The sequence below is a fragment of the Sinohyriopsis cumingii genome, chromosome 4 (genome assembly GCF_028554795.1).
Source record: "Sinohyriopsis cumingii isolate HCF-2022 chromosome 4, ASM2855479v2, whole genome shotgun sequence".
NCBI classification, from domain to species: Eukaryota; Metazoa; Mollusca; class Bivalvia; order Unionida; family Unionidae; genus Sinohyriopsis; species Sinohyriopsis cumingii.
The window spans coordinates 68,768,757-68,780,095 of NC_142964.1; positions in this window are offsets into that span (position 1 = coordinate 68,768,757).

The window sequence follows — 11,339 nt, forward strand, 5'->3', positions numbered from 1 at the left end:
CGGTTCCCAGTGGTGAAGTGACACACCGCAACTGAAGCACTTGACTTTATCTCCTTCGCCCAAGTAGAAAAATCCGGCTCTGGCTAATTCTTCGGGGGTCGGTCCTCCCAGATACTTTGGCCATTTTCCTTTGAACGATTGAAGACGATTTTCAAAGTCGCAGTATTCCGACGAACGCACAGGAAACGAATATTCGTTTTTCACAGGTTCGTTTCGATGAGGGTTGAGTGAAATGGGTAGGAGTTTGCTCAGGGCTGGATGACATCCGTAGGGAGGTAAACGTGAAGGTCGACATTCCCCTTTAAAACGAAACCCAGTAAAATGTCCAAGAGGACGAGCAGCATCGCTTTCGCATCCCACAGGTTTGACACGCACAGCATCACTTTCCATGACAGGGGTAGGAGCACTAAAGTTCCCATGATGCTTTACGGCATCGCTCAGGTCACAAGGTACAGCATCGGTCCCATCGCAAGGCTCACAATCGCACTCGTCTGCAAACTCCGTTACGCAATTACAATGGTAACCACATGGACAATCGCAGTTTCCTTCCGGACATTTTCCGTCACAATGCATGGGTCTTATCCATCCAATATTAGTCACACTAGAGGAAGATACAACTTTTTTACAATCCCCAAACTGGAACGATGTCTCTTTCAAAGTATTCATCTTGTTTGCTCGGTCTTGGTAGTCACAATGAACTATCGATCTTGCCTAGGGTTCCTTTTTTATATACAGACCAATACCGACGTGACCGTACGGTAAGGTGAAATGATTGGGAAGTCGAACTCGCTTCTGGTATACAATTTGATAGACTTTTTCCAAGGGCCGACTGACGATGTGGTGAGTGGGTAAACGTACAATTTTGTTCGGTTGGTAGGTGGTCACTTTAAAGTTTCCATCCTCTCCCGATTGCAAGGCTTCTTTCAATACCCCAAAGTTGACCACTCGACTGGTACGATAATTCAGAGTCAGTCCTTTCACTTTGCACGTCGTGTGCACTTCTCCTTGTTTGTCACGGTATTCGTAGCCGTAATTTTTGGGACCGCCACTGACGAAACTTAGAATCTTGTCGTCGGGATGTTCGTCTGTCCAGGCTCCTAAACGGTCTCCTTCGATGTTAGGGTGATGTTGAATCGGGTGATGGATGTAAATGCAACTGTCCGTGTCAAAGTACAGGACGCGTTCCCCTAACAGTTCTAAAGCTTCGTACAATTTTAAGCGAGCATGGGCTGTCACGTAAGCCGCAATGATGACATTTCCAAAAGGGTCGTCTTGTACAAAGTCCAGATCTTCTTCGTAATTGACCAAGATTAAATTCTCTCGAACGACGTCCACGTGTTTCATGTATTTGGTTTTGTCGTGAATCATCTGGAAGTAGCGGGAAGGTTCTGTCAAATATTCCGTCTTGGGTAAACACGGTCGTTGTGCCATTTTACCCCACAAGCAATTTAACATCACTTTGGCAAACGATCGCCTGCCTTCGTTTTTCTCGATGTGGTCTAAAGTGATGCCTTCTTGTTCCCGGTATTTCTCTTTGAATTGTATTTGGTCTTCGGGAGTGTGACACCAGGAAGGATAGCCGCTGGCTTCTTGCTTCAGTTTCAAAAAGGCATCCACGTAGTCTGCGAAAATGCCTTTCTGAGTAGGGTCACCCTTGTGGTATTGTTGTGTCTTGGGAAAGTGGCAAATTTCGTACACTTCTAACAGTTGGTATCCCATGTCCAGAGCTTTGAACAATTCTACGCTGACCCAGGTTCCCGTCAAGGCCCGTTCTTCCTGGGTGTGCTGACAAAGCTGATCTTGGTTGCACGTTTCGGCACAAGTACGGCACAAGGGAAACATCAGTTTGCCTTGACAATGGTGAGGTAAGACGGGATGGTATAGGTTCGTGGGAGGCAAAACTTTGCACTTGATCAAGCCTTCGTATTGTCGAATGTTTTTCAGGTCGATGTGTTCCGTCAGCAATTGTGGGTGCCCTACGGGAAAACGACAATATTTGCACACGTAGGGATACAGCGAACACACGTCCAAGTATTTGATTTCTTCTCCTTTCTCTTCGTCGGCTTGGTACAGCAAACAGGTGGCATTGGTCCTTCCTCCGTACAAACTATCCCTCGGGTTCAGCGGGTCCACGAACTGGTAACTTTCCACGAGGCGTTTAAACTCGGGATCGGTTTTCATACGGTGATCGTACTCGTGTTCCCACATTTCCACCACTTGGTATCCTTGCTGTTCCAACTTTAGGCGCCGCTGACAAGTGTCCTGGTACAAGTCTTCCATGGTTCGTTGCAAAAACTGATTTTTAGTGCCACGGTCAGGGTAACAGACGGGACATCCGTGAAATAAGCAACCGTTAAACTCGTACACGATCTTGGGGTTTTCTAAGTCCCAGCCATCGACCGAATACGTTCCGATGGTCTTTTCGCCCCCTCCGTTGCGGGCATGCTGAATCCACTTGTCTTCCTTGTCGCACAAGTAATGTAACCAACGTAGGGCTTTGACCGAGTATTGACGTTTGACAAAGTGGGTCGTTTGAGGACTGATGACAGCCACGGTGTTTTCAGGCATGAATCGTTGTCGATACACTAAGGAACACGCTTTGGCAATGGTGCAAGCTTCTTTCAAAGGATCGACCCCTCCGTGTTCCATGAACAGTTCTCGAAATTTTCCACAGCAACGCCGTAAAATGTCCACGTCGGAACGACAATACTTTAGCATTTCTTCCTGAAAGTCGAAAGGGTCCGAGGCGTGAGCCTGGTACCAAGCGTAGAAAGCTTTTCGTTGTTCGGTACGCATGTTGTCGGGGTCGTAATAGTGAGCCTCAGGTAAATGGGGTAGAACGGCGTGTTGATTGGCTTCCGTATTGAAAAAGTGTGGAAAGTACCCTTTAGCCATTTCTGTCATTCCAAACGTTTTAGGCATTCGACTCAAAGGCATGGCCAAATAGCTCATCGAATCTTTAAACTGCACTTGTCCCACTTGCATGAAAATGATTTTGGCTCCGTTCAAAGTCACTTTAGGACGTTCGGTGCCTTGTTCCGTATAGTACCTCAAAAGAAACTGTCCATCGTATCCGGAGAAATTGTGAGCCATCACCGTGGCATGACGATGACAATCTCCGTAACGTTCGATGTCCTCTTGGCTCCACGTCTTGTCGATGGGGTCTAAGACCCATTGGGCAAAATCGGCTAACGTGTTTGGTCCCCGAAAGATTTTTTCACGTCCTCCAGGAATCTTGCTGCAGTGAGGGCAATGACTGAAGATAGGTTCTTGAATGCACTTCTCGCACGCTCGATGAGCCACGCAGAAATTAGGAATGTGAATGCCGGTCTCTTGCATGCATTCGAAATCGAAAAAGATGAAATTGCCTTTCTTCTTGTGACCGTCCTCTTTCTCTGGTGGGGGTTGGTATTTTTGCACGTAACATTGGTGTTCCAAGTCCACGATGTGGTGACAAATGTGACATTTTTTCTTTCCTGAACATACGTGTGCCTTGGTATTATTGGTACGTATGACTTGTTCACACGTAGAGCACAATCTCAGCAGTTGACAAGCGCATTTCTTCTGTGAACCTTGCGTCTTCAGATGTTGTTGGTAACAGGTAGGGCTGACAAACGTGCGCAGACAAGTGGAACAAGGCACTGGTTCTTCGCTCAGACAGGGTGAAGAGGCCAAACATCCTGTGCATTTCGATCCACAATGCTTGTGTTGCTCTCGATTGTTATAACCATGGTCACATTTCTCACAGTAATAACTGTATTTAAGGAATCCGGTGATACTGGTAATGGTATCGAAATGTTCATCGTGATGATAAAGGTGAATGTATTTTCCGTCCTTAAAGTCTTGGCCTCGAAACAACAGAGGTCCGCGCACTTCTTGAGGGTGCACTTTCAAGGTGTATCGTGGAGCTAGGGCATCTTGCAATTTTTGCATCTCAGGAATACCACAGGGTGTGTCTTTGGACAGGCCGGCTTGTCGTAACAGGAGTTCTGCTTCGCTTCGTTGTTTAGCTCGATAGGAACGTTGAATAGTGTTCCAGGTTCTTTTCCATTCTACCGTGTCGTTCTTGTTGGCATAGGTTCGTCCCACCACGATGGCACGGGCTAAACACATCTGGTCATGAGGATTGTGAATTTGGACAAGGCTACGCTTAATGCTGCGAAGGTCGTTCACCAATAACATCTTTTTGCGTCCAGTCCCTTGAGGAGGAGAGACGTGGGTCATGTCCAATGTGGCTTTTCCATCGGTGATGTCAAACTGGTCATTAGATTGTTGCACGTGTTGAATCTTGTCCATGACTTTGGAAGCGGTCAATTCTGCAGGGGTGCTAAACTCGATCCAAACAGGGGATTTCAAACCGTCGTGTTGTATGGAAAGTCTCAAGCGATCGTCTTCTTTGGGTTGACATTGTTGCTTGAGTGCAGTGAGCAAAGAATCCCACACCTCAGTGATGAACACTTCTGCTTTTTCTAACGGCACTTCAGCCTTGAAATCTTTAAACTTCACCGTGTATTTGTAAGCCGTGGTTCTAAATTTTCTAGAGGAGCGCTTTTCCGTCTCTCGAATGGAATAGTATTTTTCAGGGTTGACTAAGGGTGGTGAACTTGTTTTAGAGGGTTCTGATTCTGGTTCATTCATGTCCTCTTCAAAATCACTGGCATGAATTTGTGCCAAGATTTCAGCCCTGGTACGAGGCGATAGATCACGTTTCTGCCTCTTACTTTCTTCTTTCTTCTCGAATGAATGGGATCGTTTCATCTTGAAAGCAAAAAGTCAAATGACTCAAGTTCAAACACCATAAACTACTTTATAGTCATAGCAGACCAGCGTATATAAAAGGGTGTGTGTCTTGTCCTTTCACTATTCATTTCACTCTCAAGCCGAGCACAACGATGGAAGAGACTAACCAGATGGAACGTTTCGTCAGAGCTTTGCGAGGGGTCATTAGAAAATTCTCTTCAGACCAGCCTACGGACTACTCTCCTTCCTTTCGAGATAAAAGTCAAGATACTTGCTATATCTGTCAGAAGAAAGGGCATTGGTCTTCAGAGTGTCCAGACCGTCAAAAAAGAAAAAAAACAGGGGATAAAAAAGACAAAAGTCAAGATACCTGTTATTATTGTAAAGAAAAAGGACATTGGTCTCCAGATTGCCCCAAAAAGAAACAAGAGGAGTCAGAAGAAAAGAGGAATTCTTCAGAAGAAGAGAGGGATTCTTCAGAGGAAGAAGAGGAAGAAAAAAGACAATTCTATTTAAATGAGGCAAAGAAACACGAGAAGAAAAGAAGAAGGGAAGAAAGCGGGGAGAAAGAAGAAGAGGAAAAGAGTGTGACGGTGAAGAAATTAAAAAAACAGAGAGACTAAACAAGGAGACAGAAGAAGTCAATGAACTTTTGATTAAAGTGTTGTGTTGTGAATTGTGAATTGGATTGTAACAATGGAGAAAAGAATAAATGAATGATATAAGGTAAGAGTCTTTGAGTTGTGATTTTAAAATAAGAAGCTACACTCACGCACTCATACACAGACACGTACTATAAGGGTAACATGGGTGGGTTTTTTTTTTGAGTTATTGGCAAATTGAAATTGTATTTCTTTTCGAGAAATGTGGGTGGCCCTGAAAAGGGCCTTTTTCTTCATGGTGTAGGGGTGAGTTTAAGCAATCAGCTTTAACTGCCTTATGCCTTTGCCACGGCCAAGGCCTACTTCTGGACTGCGTAATGTTGATGATTGGGTTGAAATCACTAAGGGTGGTACGGTAGGCTTAGTCACAGGGTTAACGTGTTTGGCTCGGGAAGGTCGTATTCTCTTCGGTCGTGATAAAGAAGTCTGATACATTTGTTTCAGACTTCTTAACTCCGCTAAAATGTCCAACAGTACCGTGACCGTTTGATTTTCACCCTCTTGTTTCTTTGCTGCTACTTCTTCTTGCTGTTGCTGCTGTTGTTTTTTTCTTACCTCTTCTTCTTGTTGCTGTTGCTGTAGGAGAAAAGCTTGTTCCGCTTCCTTTTGTCGTTGTATAAATTTCTCCAATTCTTCTTTCTGTCTCTGTCTAAAATTTTCCACTTGCGGTAATGAAGAAGGTAACGCAGGTTCCGGAACAAATTCTTGCGAAGAGAGAAAATCCACAAAATCCCAATTCACTTCTTCTGAAAGTAAGTCCGAGTTCCCTTGGGCAGTCTCTCCTGCTGGTGCACCCCAATGGATCGTTTTCTGAGTTTCCGTCATGTTGAATGACTGTCGCATAGATTGACTGCACACAAGCGCTAGCAGATCTATATTGACTACGTGACGTCACAGACTGCTCTCTTCGGATTGGATGCGGCTGGCTGAATTTTGTAACGCGTGTTTGGATTGGTGAATGAACTCAATCCGTTTCAATCCTACCTGTCCCTATAAATAAGCGCCGTTGACTGCATTGATTCACCTGTTCTCGTCGCTTCAAGATGTGGACTACAGTTGAGTCATCCACCCTTGTGTCTTCCATGATGTTTCGGACAGACTTGCTCATGTATGTCCGATCGAAGTGGACCGTTGTCCACAGGACAAACACCAGCCTGTGGATACGTAGGATCTACGTTGAAAGACAAGGATGCCTAAAAAGAGTGCTGATGTACGGACCAACAGTGAGACGTAGCCTAAGAACAAGAAGAAGACCAATGCGGTGCCATTTATGTTAATGAATAGATTAACATAAAACCCAAAGGCCCTTTTCAGGGCCAGCCATATTTCTCGAAAAGAGATAGTCTTTTGAATTGCCTACCCCTTTTTAAAAAAATTTTTTTTTTAAAAAAAATCCCATGTTAAATTCCCCTTGTCCCTAAACAAGCCCAAACTCTATTCCCATGTTAAATTCCCCTTGTACGTAAAGTGCCCCACGATTTATCGCCATGTTAAATTTCCCTTGTACGTATAGTGCCCCACGATTTTTCTCCATGTTAAATTTCCATTGTACGTATAGTGCCCCAAGGGTGTTTTTAATGCTAATTCCCATTGTACGTATAGTGCCCCCCTTCACTACTTGGGTAATTATACATTTGTTAGTGACCACTTAATTTGTACTCGTCGTCAATTTATTGTTTTATTTTGAACTTTAGTGAAACCCACAAGAGGACCCACCATGCGTTGGTAGGATTAAAGGAACAGGAAAGTTTGAAGATTGTATTCATGTTTAAAAGGAACAAAGTGTGAATTTTAGTGAATATTGAAATGAACGTTATATTGTCTATTTGGCTACAAGGAATCGAATATGACAACTTTTATCAACAAAGATAGAGATTTACTTGGAAAAGGTAAACATCATCACTACATGAGGTTTTTACTTATCAGTCTCAGGTTAGGCTGTGTGACTCGTTATGTAACCAGACAGGGAGTATTCAGTTCGTGTAACTATGTGGTTGTCGGTTCAGCGATGTTAAATTTCAGTTAAACTGATGTTAGACATCAACTAAATTAAATTCTTTATTCTCTGAGTATCACATCCTAATTAAGAATGAATAATTCTACTATACGACATAATCCCGGTCCAACTTCTTTTGCCTAGACATATTCTTATTAATCGTAAATAATTATCCCGAAGCTGTTATTGCTGGGTATGCAGACGATTGTATCAAAGAGGGTTGCGAATCCGAAGAAGATGACCCACGTTCTGGAAGACTGTTGTCTGTTATTGATGAGCCGGAAGTGACCGCCGTGAAAGAGGCAATTGATAAAGATGCTCGATACAAAGTGGAGGATATTTCTATTATTACGGTCACGAATGTTTCAGCTATCTTTAATACATAAAAAAAAATCGTTTCATTGACGGCTGATCAAAAACATATTCTGGTTCAAAACTCCAAAAAGATATTTGCCAAATATGAAACATTAACCAGATACGTTTGATGGAGATTGTCTGTCAAGTGTGATGAAACATGGATTTACTTGTTGGACACGACTCAAAAGAAACGAATAAGGTTTGGAGCGGACGAAAGGAGCAGAAACCACAATTAGCTTAAATGTTTTAAATACCCGTCGTGTGATCAAAACCGTCTGTCGCAATGCAGGGAAGAAGGAGGCTGAAATGTACGTTGTGGCCACGATTTAACTAGATGTAGAGAACTCGGTATGGCGAACATTCGTAGCTAAAGTTGTACTAAAATGTACAGGTATTTGTACGTTGTGGCCACGATTTAATTAGACGTAGAGAACTCGGTATGGCGAACATTCGTAGATAAAGTTGTACTGAAATGTACAGTTATTTGTACGTTGTGGCCACAATTTAACTAGACGTAGAGAACTCGGTATGGCGAACATTCGTAGCTAAAGTTGTACAGAAAGAAAGCACAGCTTGCAAACATCATTCTTAGACTTGAAGCTGAGAGGACCACTAAGTCCGATAAATCAACGCCACAAATATGTGTTGATACTGATGGACGATAGGTGAATGGCTGATTTATCGGCCTAAGAGGATCACATGCATATCCTATAGGTATCATAATAATCAGTTCACATTACACATTGTGAGGGAGCAAGAACACGCATTCACAAATTCAATGCTGTTGATGATCACAAAGATCAGTACGATTTATATAAGTCGCTCAGATACTGTCGTATATGATGGCAAACTAATTACAGGTAAATATAAGAACGTCAGATCAATAAGTATCCATTTTGATCTAACAACACACTATATTCATTTCAGACAAGTTTTTCTTATTCTCATAACGGCATTTTCGAGTCCATAACCTGAAAATGATTGCATCCTTGTAGGAACTATTACGTCAATGTGTTTTTTTCTTTCACTTCATGACTGAAATGGTCATTTCATGTCACAATATCTCTTGGCAGTTTTCCTCTACGTGTCCAGTACAGCGGTACCACTCTACAGTTATCAAAGTTTATATAAAGGCGGGGGATTCAACTTTGCTCTGGATGGCGTACTAATAGTGTGCGCTTTTTATATCTTTTCTATCATACCAGTTTTATTATCATTGCACAGTGCACAGGGGGTCCGAACTACCCAATAATGATCTCAGACATTTTTGATCTGTAGTTCAATGTTTTCTCCTGTCACTCCAATTCACAGGTAGCATTTTTAGCTCACTGACGCTATATGTTTATTTACTTGTTATAATTCCATTATTGGGTACAAGATTTTGATCCTTAAGCAAAAGGGTATCTCATTGCTGGTTTCGAAATGGTGTTTAATTTCGTTTTACTAATGAACAGTTGATCTGCATGCAATTTACAACTTGAAATCTGCTCAGACGAAAAGAGTTACTACAGCAAAATACGAATAAGACTCGAAGTGTAACACTTGCCGACACTTTTGATTAAAAACCGTTCTCTAATTTAAATTCTGCACCATTACGTTTAGCCAAAAATAAGCCCACATACAGGATGATTCATAACCTGTTTTACCCATCGAACATCTCTGTTGACAATAGAATTACACCCAAACAATGATCAGTTCATAGGAAAAATAAAGATAATACTATTTCATTGATAGAGCTGCAGTATAGTTGCTTTATGGCAAAACAGACGTATAAAATGTTTTTCGCATTATTCCTATTTGTCCCTTTCTGTCCAATTATTGTAGGTATGTTTGCTAGATGCCGTTTAATTACAGAGTGTATTCACCCATAGTTAGTCGTTCAGGTTGCTAGACCTTTAGCAAATGTCTGTAATGGATAGCAAACAAATGTTTATCAGCAACATGTATGACTCCTAGGTTAGATAAAGTTTTGGTCTTGGATTCCTCTCGTGTCTAATCACCGAGAAAGCTCGGATAGTTCCAGTGGCAGTGGCATTCATGTAGCAAAACAAAACTTGACACATCCATAGCCATAACCTTCATTCAATGTGAATTAGATTCGATCAGATTACCCGGTTGAATTCAACCTGATAAAATGCAAACGTAAAATGAATTGATAAAATCATATTTGATTCGATACATAATCACTCTCTGAGAGTTACAGTCCATAAATAGGTACTCTCCAACTTACCTTGCACAGTGATATTGCGAAAAAGTTTAGCCTTGGGACACATTTCTAACAGCCTAAAGGTAAATCTTCGCTACTATCACATCACTGGGATTCACCTAACTCCTTGTACATGTATGCCTCAGGTTCGGTTGGTAAAGGGGCTGTCCTTTGTACACATTACTTTTATGATCTTTGGGATCAGAGCTGAGTAATTTCAAACAGTATTCTTCTTGAATTACAACCCATTATTTTAGCTTTTAAGCTTTGTGGTAAAGATTTAGCCAACAAAAAATCTTTTCCAGACATATAATCAAACCTTAGTAGAAATCATAAACAAACAGCCTTTCAGCGAAACAATTATTATACAACCCATTTCGGAAATTAGCACTTCGATGGCTTGAAAGACATGTTTTATTGAATGAGGGACATGTTTTCCATTGTTACAGAGCAAACTCGCTTATGCTATTTTTGCAAACCTTTTTCCCTGTTCAATGAGCTGGCCCCAAGTGCAGACCTACAATTAAAAAACAAAAACATCCCTTTCAGCAAACTTGCACAATTAGAGTGTGCCTTGAAAATTTGTTTCAAACTATATTGAGCCCAGCAGCACCAAACGCATCAGCAGGATTGGGAACTACTGACGGAATTCATTTTGAAAACATCAACTGAATGTTCTCTCCCTTTTCCGTAATTACTTTTTCCCTGTTTATAACGCATTAAAGCAACATCAAATACACACCATCTTTAGTGTCTGCATTAGTTTCAGCAATTGACTATGTGCACAAACTGTATGGCTTCATAGATCCTACTTTGGCTTTCTTTATTTTTAAACTCTTTCGAAGAATTAATGCAAATAAATATCGTGACGTTTTCTTATTGCATTAAATGACTGCAATCTGACTGAATACGATTTTAAGTGAAACACGTATTTGGAAATGTTTATTGAGGCTTGTCATGGTCCTCTCATACTAGGTGAACTAGCAGTGTAATTATTTGATCTATCTCCTCTCTGATTTTCTCAACATAATATTGCATTGACGATTTGCAACTTCAACCCAGCCTGAAAATCATTGTCCAGGGAAGAATATAATCCAGAGCTAAGACAAGTATTCTGCGTGTTTCGTTTCAAGTTCGATCGACCTAGGTCACCAAGTTTAAAAACTATAGCTGCCACTGTGGCATCCTAGTATGATTTCAGTGAGAACCAATATTGGGAATTAGGCCGCTGGAAGTAGGATGCATTTACAATATATATTTGGTTAAGCAATATGATCTCAGCATGGTTGTTGTTGTTGTTGTTGTAGGGTGTAACGCCATTTTCAGCACAAGATAGGCTACAAATGGCGGCCAGTATCACTGGTGGAGGAAGAACCCT